General features: G+C 47.4%; 1 protein-coding gene across 1 annotated transcript in view; it reads right to left on the reverse strand.

Moving 5' to 3' along the window:
* Positions 1 to 15,497, reverse strand: part of LOC144137959 (TNF receptor-associated factor 5-like) — a 199,709-nt gene that overhangs the window by 47,961 nt on the left and 136,251 nt on the right. The gene's annotated exons all lie outside the window — the stretch shown is intronic.

Here is a 15,497-nt window from a genome sequence, read left to right on the forward strand (position 1 = left end):
TTCGTTAAGCAGCAGTATCTTCCGCAGCCCTATCCAATAACAGAAAATACAGCAGCCTCCAACTTTGACATTTCCTTCAAAGACACGTACAAAATCTCTCTAGCTGATGTTATAGCCCCATGGAAGCTATCGCCTGTAGCATGCGACATGTTTTTTGCAAGCATAAACAAAAACAAAGCACCTAGTTCCCTAATTCAACAGAACATTTTAAATCTTCAGCATAACTATCAATGTGCAGAGTTCTGCACAGACGCGTCCAAAACAAATTCTGCAGTGTCATGTGCCGTACTTGGACCAAACCTCTGGGCTTCAAAAATCCTACATCCTCGTAGCAGCTTTTTCGCAGGTGAAGGCCAAGCAATTGCCCTGGCAATAGAACACATAATACAGGCCAAAATAGTTTGCTCGGTTGTATACACTGATTCTCTCAGTGTGGTGACAGCCCTGTCGTCAGCGAAGCCGCATAACCACGCAGTATTCAATTCGCTCATAAACGCTATCATGGCAGCTTATTCGATGGGGCTCAAAATTACTGTCTGCTGGGTCCCTGGTCATTATAGAATAGCGGAAAATGAGGCTGCTGATAAAGACGCACCTGCTGCTCTTCGTAGAAGTGTGGACATTATCTCAGTTCCTTATTGTGACCTGAAATCGCTTATTAAAAGTAAACTCCAGGAACGCTGGCAGAAACACTGGGACACGCAAACAGAAAACAAACTCCATGCAATCAAACAACAAATAGGTATACGCATAACCAAACAACTACACAGGCCTGTAGAAGTTGCTCTCTGTCGTTTAAAGGTAGGGCACAAACATGGCACCCTTGGATACCTCTCCAGTGGAACACCCCGACCGACATGTGACAAATGTGGAGGAGATCTTTCTGTACTCCACATACTAATTGAATGTAAGTCACACGAAACAATCAGACAAAGACATTCGTTAGTATATACACACAACACATACCCATACACCCGGCGCACTTTTTCTCGGATGAAGGAATATTCAGTTAAAGAAAAGGTTTTGACGACTTACCGAGGTTGATTTTTAAGAAATATTTCTTATCGCACATGACCCCAGCATGTCCGTTAGTATTGAGGACACTGCTGAGGTACTTTTCCGTGACACTCAGGGGCCTCATCTTTTTTGTACTAGGCAAAACTCTTCCCGAGGCACCCTGATTTTTAGCCTAAATCTTGTTCTACTCTCTCAACTAGTTTTATTCGCTTTTTACTGACAATCATTGGCCCTATACCCCAGTTTTACATAACCACCTTTGGCGAAAGCTTGCAGCATATTGCCACGAACCATGTATTGTTTATTTATTGGTTATTTTTACTGCCGGGCCACGCCCGGCTGTGTTATCTGCGTTCCAAGCTACGCGTGGCTTCCATTCTTTATTTTTATGCCGCACGGGCTATCACATTCAGATAAGCAGACTGTTTCGCCCTAATGTCGCTAGCCCAGAATAATCATCTGTGATCTATAATCTTCTGGATGTGAATCGACGGTTCCAGAAACAATTGCGCCGAAAGATAAAAGCCTGCAGAGCAGACGCCGCGGCATTCGATTTGACGACACTCGCCTGTGCAAGTCACTTTGTTGTGCAAGTGCAAGTGCAAGTGCAAGTCACTCGCCGCCTCTGTATTCTTTTGAGTTGTTAGGGGAGCACAAGTTCTCTCCAATAAACTTGTTTCTCCTTGAAGACAACTGCGTCGTCCTTGCCTTCGTGACATCTGGTGGAGGTGCGGGGTACTACGCCTTTATGCTCTCTACGACGTCTGGAAGCCGCCAAGCCCGTCCAACCAGAGAAAGCCACCGACTGCAAGGATTGCTACCCGAGTTCGGTCGTCTGCCAGAAGGGCCCAAGGGAAGGAACGCGGCAACCAACACCATGGTGCAAGAAACAACGCCACCAATCGTCCTGCAGCAGCCCCGGGAACCGCTATCGTTCCGGGGAGCCCCCGCTGAAGACCCCGAAGAATGATTGGAGAAGCTGGAGCACGTCCGCATCTTCAACAGGTGAGACGACGAAGAAACTTTCCGGCTTGTCTTCTTTTACGTAGAAGATGCTGCTCGAACTTGGTTCGAGAACCATGAGAGCTCTTTGACCGACTGGACTCAATTGAAAAGGGAGTTCCTTAAGACCTTCACTACCGTTGTGAGAAAAAGTCGAGCTGCGCTTCTGCTTGAAACTCGAACGCAGCCCCCCAACGAAGGTGTCGTGATCCTCGTTGAGCAGATGAAGCGACTTTTCGCCGTGCGGACCCCAAAATTACCAAAGGAAGGAAGCTCAGGTTTCTAATGGGAGGAGTGAAGCAAGAGATGTTTGCTTGTCTAGTCCGTAACCCGCCGAAGACGGTGGCGGAATTCGCGTCTGAGGCGGCCGCGATGGAGAAGACGCTAGAAATTCGAACGAGGCAGTACGAACGCCCTATCAACGCACTGTTCTCGGACGGAGACCATCGGTGCCGCAACTGCCAGCTCCGATACATTGCGGGAGACCATCCGAGCAGTGGTCAAGGAGGAGCTTCAGAAGGTTTTTCCAACGACGCCGCAACCTCAAGTAGCTTCCCTGACTGACGTCATCCGAGAAGAGGTTCAACAGGCGCTGGGGACTTCTACGCCTTCAGAAGCAGCCCGTCAGCCCCAAGCGATTACCTACTCCGCAGCTCTTCGTCCACCCCGCCCTGCTCCAACTCGTCGTCAAGAGGCCGAACACAACACAATCATCATCATCATCGTCTGACGGTAAAAAGTGCGAGATCGAAGTTGTTCTGATATGATGCCTCGGTGATGGTGTTTCTTTGATTTTCTTCGATAAGAGTGAGCTGGTGGTACGACAGCCTTTGCGAAATCTGGACGATGATCAGTGCCTGCACGAATATTATTATTTCCACTTCTTTCATTCTTGTTCTCTCTTCGTTAAGTGTTTCATAATATGAGTAATTGATTGAAGATTTTGTCTATTTTGGCGAGGTTGATATCGGCTCTGCCGATTCACTGTGGAGTCATGCCGAGCATATTACTTGAACGTTCTTTTGGAGGGCTACGTGGCCAATTGTTGGGGTGATTTTTGACTTGCCCGCGTAAATCGACCGTCGTTTTACAAGCAGAGCTTGCGGCGGAAAAGAACCCGGTAAATATGGAAAAGTAGTTTTGAAATCTGTGTAGTTAGGTACGTTATACTGTATGTCATTTTAGTTCGTCTCTGCCAACACTCTATGCACGCGTTCGTAGACTTTCAAGAAACTGGCGCTAATCTTTAGCCCCATGTTTTCGTTAGGTGACCCAGTCTTGGTGCCGGCATCAGTTTCAACGAAGAACGCTGAGGTAGCTCAGTGGGTAAGGCACTGCGTTGCTGAGCCCAAGGGCGCTGGTTCGATTCCCGGCCGCGGCGGCCGTTTCCGTGATGGAAGCAGAAAACAAACAACACTCGTGCGTAAATATTTCGGTGCACATTTATCCGGAGCTTTCACATTTATCCAGAGCACTCCGGCGTCACTCTTCGGTAGGTGAATTACACGAAGTTAAAATTTTTGACCTCCCGGTGGAGAGGCGCTTTCTTGCAATGACGTCAGGTGCTGCCACAGCTGGGCGATGAAGTCTGTTGAGTGCACGACCACCGGCAGGGAATGCAAGGAGCTTCCATGAGCAGGCGCGGTGCCAGCTGAAACTGCGTAATCGTTCGGCTCCACTGTTCCGCTGAGCCATACTCCACGTTCAAGGAAGGCCTCACACATGCATGGCTGCCTTAGTCGTAGCTTGGGGATGGCAGCGATGACGTATTTCTGCCGACACTTCATGGGCACGGCTGATAGCTGACGGCTAATTGCAACAGGTAAATCGGAAAATAAGCTGAATTACTCAATCGCGTTAATAACGTTGTGCAGCCTTCACTCATCCCGTTTACTTAATATTCGCACACTACTTCAGCTTTAATAAGCTACTTTCACATTCAGAAACCAAGGACCCTACCAGTAATCAATTCCGTCGTCCAGTGCGGTCATAACTCGTCACACCTGATGTCACTAGACAAGGATGCAGAGTATCGGCCCTCTTTTCTCTTATCCTTCCGTGCCGTTGCCATGATCATTGGTCAATTCGCATCACGTGATATTTGTTTACGTCGTGGCAGTCCATGGGCGCTGCCATTTTGTTGCTTATGCGCTTTAGTCGGCCCACTCTGATAGGCTTAGCTTGTCCTCCCGGCTCTGCGGCTGCGCGTGACTGACGTCGTTCCGAATGCGACTCAAAGATAAGGCGTTTAGCAGCATTTCAGCAGCAGAAATGTCCAAAGATGCCGTTTTGCTGCACCTACAGCAGTGTTGTTAAAAATTACCCGGTCGAAGTTAACGGCCAGGCAGTAGATTCGGACAACTCGCAACAGTGGTAAACACCAAAATGGCCGCCGTTGCGTGCCTCAGCGGCGGCTCTCTGACACCTTACCTAATGACAGTAGTCACACACATTGAAAAAAAAAAGGCGAGGTGCCGTGCAAGCAGCACACTTTTAACTCGAGCGCAGTGCCGTAAACTAGTGGCCTTCGTCGACTAAATTTGTGCAATTAGTATATTGCCAAAGCACACTCCGAGGCATGTAACCTTCGCTTTTGTCTTGCTACCCCGTGCTGCCAAAGCGCTACTGGCTACGATTTCCAGACGACAAAACGACTAAAAAATTATGCTACGTTGTTTTCTTCCTTTCTCAATGCTTCCTTCCGTCTTCCTAGAATAGGTTCACTGCTCGAATGAAGCCAACGGCTGTCATGTCGTCCTTCCAGCATCACATCTGGCCGAGAACATTCGCCATAATTGCCAGCACCACGTGTCCCGCTGCCCCTAATGCTTGGCACCAGTACTGTGGGGAAACCTGCGGGCACGAATTCGGTCAAGCGGCATATATCGCGACGACTACGTTGAGATCAGTGCGCTGCTAAGGCTCGAGGTGCACTTGTGTTGGTACTTGCACAGGCACACTCTCTCATTAAATCCAGCTGACAGAAAACAATGCTTGCAGACAAGGTAATTTCAGAAATATACCCCTCGTTCAAAACTGCATTGCGTTAATCATGCGTTTGCAGAGATTGCACCGTGGAAGCAACAACTTACAAAAGTAATACGCACAGAGAAGACAAAACACGCTGTGGTTCAGAAAAGAACTACTGCCGGCAGTCTTGCTCAACATAGAGTTTGCAGTAATGGCAGCTCCTTCAGGTGTGATTTCGTATTTCGTTAGCAAACAGAAAACTCGGAATTCCGAACCAGAGATAAATACGCAAATTAAGCGTCTGCTTGTCGTGTGTACCCCGAGAATAAACGAAATTTGGAGTGCTTATAGCGGTCTTGAAGGCTTGGACCATTCTAGATACCGAAACAAGGTTCGCGTTCAGTGCGCGGACGCAACGCAGGCGATGAGGCGCGCCGTATTGGAGGGCTCCGGATTAGTTTTGACCACCTGGGGATCTTAACGTGCGCCGAAATCTCGAACACACGGGCGTTTCCGTTTTTCGCCTCCATAAGAAAAGCGGCCACTGCAGCCGGGAATCGAATTCGCGCCCTTGTGCTCGGCGGCACAACGCCCTAGCCACTGAGCCACAGCGGCGGGTGAAACACGGCTCTTGTGCCACAGTTGAGTGACTGCGATCTTCCATAGGTTCGGTGAACAATTAAATTCTGGTCTATCGATGCGACTTTTCCTCACCGTAGGCCTCACAAAAAAAAACGTGTGCTACATTTGTTCAGTTACTATGTGCAAGTGCAAATCCTTTTTCCCTAGAAAAAAAAAATAGTGTTATAGTGCACCCGCACGTGCTTCTGTATGTGTGGTACGTTCATTACTCATGCAACCACTGTTGCAACGTATCAACGCGCACTATGCTATACTCGAGCGATGGGAGGCCATAAGGCCAGATCGGCAGGCCTAGGTAATCTTATTAGAAGCAAAAAAATCCCCCTCCCCCAGAAAAAAGAAACAAACAACAATAACTCCATATCTCTGATGCTGGCATACGCTCGGGAAGAGGGAAGGTGTTGATCAGTGTCCAGCTCTCCGGAATGTGGTTGATACTGCCACTGCATGGTTAACGGCTCTTAGGCTCCTTAGCGTCTAAGGCTGCGTTGATGCCAGGGACGAATTCACACACACCTATTTTCACAATATTCTGCTACAGTGACTAGACGCGACGGAAGGCGTTGTACGGATGTGTTCGGATGACCTATGACAACTACACTCCTGAAGCAAGTTCCCAGGCAGTGTGGGGCCCATCAATGGTGATGTGCGCTGCAGAATAACTACCTTAGTGGGGCAATAACTTGCCTGGCTAGAAATTACTGAATGCATTATTTTGGCTTGGTAAGGCTTTTTTTAACCGGAAACTGCATAATGTCAGATATTCGAAATGTCAAGATCCGTGGTGTCAAGATCCGTGCTGGATAGCCTAGCCACGGCTATTAAGAAGGAGAAGGAACACACGCTGAGGCTGTTTTTCGCGGCGAAAACCCACAAGCCGGGGGTACCCTTCCGTTCTATCGTTTCAGAGCGAGGGTCGTGGCAGGTGGCTGTTTCGGATAACAGGTGGGGGATAACAGATTCGGCGTCAAGGTGGTGTTCTCGGCCAGGAACAAGCTGGGCAGTTTATGCGCCATGGTGAGCAACGGGCTCGATTCCCGGGGCGATTCCCCCCCACGAGGTTGTTTGATAAAACACGGGCTCCAATTTGTTCGTTGCATGACTAATGTTGTGTACTGCATTCCCATGTCATGTGGCCGGGTGTACGTCGGCCAGACCGGCCGCTGTCTTAATGTACACCTGAGGGAGCATCATTCCTCTTTGAAAGGAAAGCCCTACACACACCTGGCGCAGCACTGTTCAAAATGCGGTTTTCAGCCACGTTGTCAGCCACTCTTCACGGACACGGTAGTAGTTTTTAAGCACAGAGACCGTGCCACCAGGGAACTTGCAGAAGCCTTCCATATCCGGATTAAGGGTCCTGATTGCATGAGTCACCCGTCACTGAGTATTTTAGATAAAGAAGTGCAACTTCTCAAGGAGAGGGGGTAGAGGATGAGGGAAAGGAGAAGAGAAAAGGGAAGGGAATGAGGCGGTTCTCTTGTACGGCCGTACGCATGTGCGAAGGGCACACGTGCTGGGTTGTTCAGTCTGGGGGTGGTATAAATGTGTTTCGTTTTCATTAAAACTTTCAGTTGATAGTAAGATAGATAGTGTCGTTCCCTTTCTCGTCCCTGTGAAAAATTTTGCGCTTAAGTTTCACTCATGGAAATAGCGAACCAACTAGCTGATCTCTCCATTTTGCTTCAGTAGAAGAACAGTTTCATGGGCTTGAGTGAGTGTTTTCTGCTGGTTATTCTGGGCAAAATAAATGCTCACAGAGTTTATATTTAAGGTCTCCCGCACGGCTCACGTTTTATTAGGGGATAAAAACTCAACCTCAGAGGAAACAGTGAGCCAATGCGCGTTTTCGCCCTAATAATTGGTATTATACCCAGCGCTTGCAGTGTTTGCAAAGTTTTGTGAAAGCTCTAGAGGCGATGCACAAATCAATATATAGGAATTGTCAGGCGTGTTACCACTGATGTGCGGGCCAATTTCCAGTAGGGTGGGCAATTACAGATGTCGAAAAAAAAACTACGTGTACAACTTTTTTATGGTATGGTGGCCATGGCAATGTAAAGACCAATGTGTGTGGTATTTAAAGACTTCGCCGAAACTCTGTAATGCAAGCGTTTCAAGCCATCTGTGTGAGACTTTAAGGCATATATTTTCGCTATTTTGGAAAAAACAAAAGTGGCCATTAGTTCCAAGTGCGTAATAACGGGGGAAGAGGCCTAGTGGGGATGCTTGTCCATGTTTCAATCTGTCACGTTCGTTGCTCGATTCTCTTTTTCACTTCACATCTTCTAGGACACATTTTTACAGGTGATAGGGGGGTACAGTTCAAATTATGTAGATTTCTGTGGTAGTTAAAACCGTTTTCTAACGGGATAGGTACATGCTAATTACAGTAACATCTTCAACGACATTTGTTTTGCGATTTTCCTACTTCGTAGGAGGTGACTGAAATTGTGCTTCACCTTTTTCCCGTTTTGAGGTACTGTGGTTACGCCTGGGACTCAACGAAGAGTATAGACTTTCTAGGGTCATCTAACGCAACAATTAAGCAAAATGTTTGCCGCACACCGAAACTACGCCTGTGATGTTGGTTCGCGCCGCTACGGATGGCTATGCAATATTTTACCCCTCTGGGGCCCTTTCAGAGAAGCCGAAATATCGACTTCTCGCTTTTATGTATCCATTCTAAGAACGGTTACACCGGTTTGTCTCAAACCACATAAACAAATTCAGCAGCACAGCGCCTTCGCCATTCAGGATCTGTCTGTCTGTCTGTCTGTCTGTCTGTCTGTCTGTCTGTCTGTCTGTCTGTCTGTCTGTCTGTCTGTCTGTCTGTCTGTCTGTCTGTCTGTCTGTCTGTCTGTCTGTCTGTCTGTCTGTCGAAAACGTGTCGCAAACTTTGTTTTAACCCCACAATACAATTAAGGATTGGGCCGAGCTTCGTTCTCGTGCGAGGCCGGGCTCATACAGCGTGAACACATGGCAAGCCAACAGTACGATCGCGGGAAAACTTCATTTGCCTGGACGGAGACAGAATGAAATAGCATGAGATGTGCAAGGGGGACGGAGAGAGAGAGAGACAGAGGAGTGGCATTTACGCGGCTGGGCCGGCCGATGACTTTCTTCTTTCCGCGATATTTGCAGCGAAGGTAGCGGATGCGTGGCTCGTCATTGATTTGTTGATGCAGCATCAAGCAGACACCTGTTTGTTTTTATAACAATGGCAATGCAAATACTAGTTATGTATTGATGTTCTGTGTTAAGCCTGCCTGATGCCTTTTTTTACGAACCATTCTGCCATATATGAAGCATGCCTCTACATTTCTAGATTGAAAATATTTTCGCTATACAAACGTGTTCAAGAATTCATTTTAACTTTAATGTATGCGGCTGCCTCGAGGAACCAGAGTACGGGCAAATCTTTTGAGTTACCATAGCCTAAGACAGACTATTGTATGTATTAAATCCAAATGGAAAGAATGGGCCGCACCGCGAACATGCTAGCAACCGGCCACTAATCCCGTGAGGACTGCCTGGACCGAGTTCGCGTGATTGACAATCCTGACCAACTAGACGCACCAATACTGGCGCCATCTACTGGTTCGATTAGATCACTCCTGCTATTTCGTTGAGTTACTCCTCAGCGATTTCTGCCAATTTACCTCACTTGACTAAGGCTACAGTCGCATGTTTTCACGCTAGCATCCCGTATTCCAGCACGAGTGATAGATGTTTCGTTAAAAAGACAAGTTATTTTGATGGAACAGGTTTTTTTTTATCAACTTTGCGCATTATTGCGGAAAATATGGATTTTTTTTTGTTTTTCAGGTACGTTTACCCTACCAGCAAATTAATTACTTATTTGATTCTTCTAATACGTCGAGAAAATGAGGTAGACGTGGGGTTCGGCTAGGCAGCCAGGTTTTCTCAAACACATGCGCCGGCCGAAGACTGCTGGCGCGCGTCTCCCGTCACGAAACATCTAAAGACATGTGGGACATTGCCAAACATCTAAATCAAGTAAACTTCACACATTTCCGGCAGCTAAATGGTGGCCGAAAAGGAGCTTGCCTGTAAAGCGGTTCTTTTAACCCTTTACGCCCTGAATTTTTTCCTTCTGTATGAAAAACATTTTACGTGTGTTTTCTTTATTATCTGGATGGTACAAGCTTACAAACTGAAAATTGAGCTTCTAATGCAAGTATTTAGCTATTTACAGGCATGATATCTAATTAGGTAATCAGGTAATTAAAATTTAAATTTTCAGAAAAAACTGTTTTTTTGCTTGTTTTCATAAATGTTATAAAGCTGTGAGCCCACACACAAGAAACACGGCTGGTGGTGCAAGTGGTTTTAGATTTTCAGCTATTTCATCGAACTGGGACTTCAGTCCTTGGTGTCGCACTGACGCCAGTTTGGTCCTCCCTGCAACGCCTTCCTCTTTCTAGCAATCAGCTTTAGCAAAAAACGAACAATGGTGATATCTATCGATCGAGGCATCCTTGGAGAACTATTTCCCAGAAAACTAGCTGTTTTGGTTTTGTTCTCAAATTGCTAGAAATTTTTTGGTTAATGTCCTAAATATAGGACGCCAGGGCCGAAAGGGTTAAAAGGCAAAATAGAACGAAAGCGGTGCGCATAATTGTAGTGCGCCGCGAGAGAATGCAAGGAGCCTTTTTCTGTTAATGTGGATATATGATCTTACGCCGCGTGCGCATACCTATTTCCTGCTCTTACCAGGGAACAGCATACCAGCGCTGTTGTAGTCGCCCCGGTAATTATTTCTTTCAACCAACCTCCAAGGAGTGCGCCCGAAGAGAAGCCAAGAAGTATTGGGTCTAATTTCTCCCGGAGGTGCGCTCCTTGTTAAGCCTGGCTGCCGATGTTGTAACGTTGACATACTAAGAAGCCGCGCACATGGAGCAAATTCTACGACAAACTTCGCCCGGAGCCAGCAGCCGTCAGGACGCGGCGCCACGATTCTTTCGCCTATTGATTGATTCTGGGTTTCAACGCGCCGACGCTACACAGACGATAAGTCGCGTCGTAGTGGAGCGCTCCGGATTAATTTTTACCACCTGGGAATCTTTACGTGGGCCGAAATCTCGAACAAACGGGTGTTTTTGCTTTCCGCCTCCATCAGAAAATTTGCTTGAATTTTGAAAAGTCAGAACGTTTAGAGATCCCCAGTGCAGCAGGTGCGGATAGGCCCTATCCGTAGTGCATATACTAATCACATGCAAGGCACTTCACACAGCACGACACAAACACTTCAGAGACCTCTACAGACAACATATTCCCCTACATCCATCGTTTTTTCTAGGTGATGATGCCATTGTTTCCGTGAAACGTGTGTTTGAGTATTTGTCAGATGTCAAGTTTTTAAATCTCATTTCCTGTCACGCATAATGAAATCTGGCCCTATACACCAGCCATGCTCATTGTCGTTTTGTGATTTTACTTTTGTTTTCACTGACTATACTTAGTGTTTAAGGTTTCACCCCTCATATATGACTATTGTTTTGGCGCTCTTTGCCCCAGTTGGCCTTGCGCCATAAACATCCAACCATCATCACATTTGCTACCGCGGCGGAGAATCGGGCGTGCGATGCTATGTTCACCAGCACAACACCATAGCCAGTTATCCACCGCGGCGGGTTTTTCCGCTATAGTTCCGATATTCTAATTCACTCTACCATGGCGGAAATAATACTTTCTTCTAGGTATCGCGGACTAACTGCCCTTTTGGTTCTCCTAGCGGCGTTCGTCTATGTTTAGATTCATGTTCGTACAATGCGGCACCGCTTGGCAAGACCAATAGAATAACTTTTCGAAAACGTATGGAAATATCTTGTAAGAGAGGAGGATTCCGCATCCGGCTCCAATGCTGTTTTTTTTGCGACGATATAAGCTAGCCACGCAGTTCCGCAAAGTATTGATGACGATATTTTTAAATTCGTTCCTGAAATGTGAGCAAAACGCGGGTGGTTTACATGCTTGTTCAAAAGCTCTGCCAATGCTTTCGTCTTATCTAGGAGGCGTTGCCTGCACACGGGGCAGCCGTCGGAACATATCTATCCGCTTATCAGGAAACGAAAACAACTCCCATCGGCCGCAGTCATCGAAAGGCACCGATTGCCGTCGTGCTGCGACAGCGTTGCAAAGCGCCGGGTGGCGGCAGCCTGTGCCCTCCGCCGCTTCCCGCGTATTAACATGGCCCATGGGTGCCAAGAGTTTTCACTAGTCGGATATTCGGAATACCTCGAAAGGAGGCCACTGAAGTTCGTGGAGCCCATTCCGGCATCCAGAATCTGCAGTGCGTGCAACAGCATTCCGAGATTGACGTACACGCTCCTTTGTGGCCACACCTTCTGCGAACCGTGCTACGAGGGCTGCGCGACGACTTCGGAGTACGTCTGTCCACTGGACGGGGATGTCTGTGACAACGCCGATGTCACGAGGAAGGAGTATCCTGCCAGCAACCTGCTGAGGTGGAAGGTGAGGCGTGGGGGGGCGTATCTGCGACTGATAGCTTCGAAATAGGCGTGTCTTAAATACTAACAAGAACAAGGTGTTGAGTAGCGTCTGTGCGTTAATTTGAAGGCGTAAACAGCGAACGTATTGACGGTTTTGCACGCACAGGAACACGCTCATTCCTCCTGCTTCTCCTTATTGAACTGATTCTTCCTTCGGACGTGTTGAGGGAGTGTTCCATGGAAGAAGGCGGCCAAGCGCCGACCTCCGCCATGTCATCTACCGCGGTGTGCGAGAGGTTGCAGGGGATTTGCCTTTGTTCTGACGATGAACAGCCAAGTTCCGGTATCCTTTAATTCAGGGCGATTGGAGAACAGCGATGGTAAGGGAAGCAGGAAAACGATGTGCTTAAAGCATGACAACACGAAGGGGCAGAGCAACGCTACCATCAGAACTCGATAGAGCTCGAGCAAAGCGAGTACTTATTACAACCATATTTCTCAGCGATGAACAGGCGTTAGTCGTGTTGTGCACGGCACCAAAATGCAGAAAAGCACAAGACTATCTCGACAGGTTCCTTTAAACATAGCCTCCTGTGTAACGCCTTGTGCCTGCTCAGTGCTAGAAATTCCGCCGTTTTCTCTGGTGGCGCCCTAATCATAGGGTCTCCTGTTTGCCTTCACCCCTGGCAACAATGGGTGGTTTTTAAAAAAAAGTTGTCAAGGCAAACAAAAATATTTGTGTTGTATTGCGGAGGCTCTGGCTCTAGCACTGACGGGCAGCTCCTTATTGAACAAAAAAGGTATAAAAATTCACGAGGCCTTTCACGAAGCAGACAAATAAAACTTGACTGCGTTAATTACATAAGAGATGGTCTTTCTTGGGCTTCCTTGTTCGTTTGTAAATAATTTAACGCACAAGTGGATTTCTGCGTTTCAGTCGAATCAGCCAGAAATGTTACCTGTGAGTTCGCTAGTGGGTTTGTGACCCAGTGTGAATTGATTGCTTATTCGGTATCTGATTGGTGAGGGGAGAGTGAGTGTAACGGGGACAAGTATAGAGAGAAACGAGCTTAGTGCATGCTGAATGCTTATACAGGGGCCCTCGAACACTGAGTATCGCCTGAGCGACAGCTTGAAGTCGTCATTCCTTTTAGGCACCCCGGCATTGCCGAATACCGCGTCGTCACTATATCTACTACATGCGCGATGACAACGTGGACCAGCGGCGGTGGAGAAATAAAGGGGGGAGGAGAGTAGGCGCGTACGCCTTCGGGGACCGTTATTAGGTATTATCGGCCGAACGAGACTCAATAGACTTGTCAATAAAAAGGGGAGCTCAACGGTTTGGACTTCTTTAAACAAAATTTAATTCTGATGACTCAATTACCAGTAAACACCGAATCAAGCATGATTATTTTTCACTTATGAACCCCTATAGAGTAGCAGAAAAGTTAACTGCCTCTGATCGCAATGAAAACTACGAGGTCATGTATACATTTTGCTGGGAAACTGCCGTAGCAAACACAATGGGGCGAGCATGCAGGCGGAAACCGTGCACTGAACGCAGTTTAGTAGTTCTGCGACGCCGCGCATAAAGCTTCGGTCTTTAATTCTTGTTCATGAAGTTCAAAGTCGCCGTTTTGGGGACTTTTGTAGCTGGAAGACGCCTACGCGTAGCAGACGACGACGAGGTGCGTTTCAGTTCCCCTCCGCCTGAAACAGTGGTTCGCATCGGCATGGCCATCGAAAAACCTGGGAACTTGGCGCTCCCACAGTGAATAGCCTGCTGCAATGCGTTTTGGGGCGATAGAGCAGGCACAGTAGGTTATATGGGAGGCTATGCTTAAAAGAGGCCGGTGCACGCTGTGTCCGGGAGAGGGCGGGAAAGGGAGAGTACAGCTAAGGTCCCTAAAATTACTAAGGTAGCGCCAACTGCTTCCTCCTTCTCTGCTGCCCTCCTCTTTTTTTCCCCTTGCCCGCGGCGCCGCGGTCCCTTTAACTCCGTGGTGGTGCCGCCATTTTTGTTGGCTGCTTCAGAGCAGACGCAATCGCAACGCTTTGGGCCGCTCGCTGCAGCTTTTCGTGCAGTTTGCTCTTGTTTTCACGCCGAAATCGCTATTTGGTAGCATTTATAGGATTTCTAGACCCCCGATTTACCAACACGCGCTGATTGAGGGTGTTTTGTTGTATATTTTTGTCTACAAGGGGATATTTGCGGGGTGGATGCTACGCACAGCGCAGTTTTCGTTTACGTGTGCGGCATGCTGTAACATCTCAGGATAGCTCGTGGACATTTCAAACTGCTCGAGCGTGGACATTTCAAACTGCTCTGTTACGGTAGTTCCGTTCTTGCATTCTCGTGACTGTGGGAATGCAATCACTGGACAAAGGGCTTGCGCACGGTTCGCGGCAGTATACAGAGCGCTTCATTCGCAAATGCCGTCGTTCGAGCGCTGCGCTGGCGTCCTTGCATTCGCCTTTCTTGCGGTGGTTATGAATCATTAGCGGCGTTTACGGTGCGCACGCTTTTACTAACGACCTACATCCTTCCTTAATTTCGCGCAGTTTAGAGTGCTTTGCCGTTTTTGAAGAAATGTTTCTTTCACCTTCATGTCGTTATAGGCTGCTGTGAATAGACTAAAAAAATATACACATGCTCTTGTGCGTGTGCACGTACAGCAACGTGAAAAGTCCCTGCTTCCCCTACTTCGCAGCCGGGTACACTAAACTTCACTTGCGGCCGTATGTTCATGTGCGAACCGAATGAAAAACGCAGGCTTGTAATTCTCGGAATAGGCGCCAGAGAAGACTGCGATCAATCGATCGGGTAAACTGAAATTGCAGATTTGGTGGCCTCTTATTTCTCATACGAACCAGATATCGAGTGCCTGTAGGTACAAATTAGGCAACTAATTACTACAGTTAATTAATCATACAGTACGTTTGTTTTTACCGGGAGCAGTCATTTACAGCCGTTATAAATGGAGGCGCCTGGACAGAATTGTTTTGTGCTGGAATATATTCTGCCATATTTGTACACTGCACTAACACAGGAATACACAGGAAAGACATTCGAAAGAGAACCAATGTCACGATGATTTTCAAGAGAAAACAATAAGGTATATTACAAAAATGAATTGGTGCCACCAAAAAGATATTTTATTGGAACAAACGTCCGTAATGACGTCGTGCACGTGGGTTGCGCTGCTCACGTGGCTTCCTGCGAGAAAAAAATGAGGGAGTGGCATTTGGGTTTAGTTTTTTAACGCCAAGCTTCTCCAATATCCTTTGCTCAAATTGATCCGTAAAATAATCCTATTGAGAAGGGAAAAAATGTCACCAGCGAGTTTGAGATGCGCCACAAACACTCCGCAACTATAGGCAACAATG

This window comes from Haemaphysalis longicornis, unplaced genomic scaffold (genome assembly GCF_048455015.1).
Source record: "Haemaphysalis longicornis isolate Haplotype H1 unplaced genomic scaffold, Haemaphysalis longicornis Haplotype H1 scaffold_5, whole genome shotgun sequence".
NCBI classification, from domain to species: Eukaryota; Metazoa; Arthropoda; class Arachnida; order Ixodida; family Ixodidae; genus Haemaphysalis; species Haemaphysalis longicornis.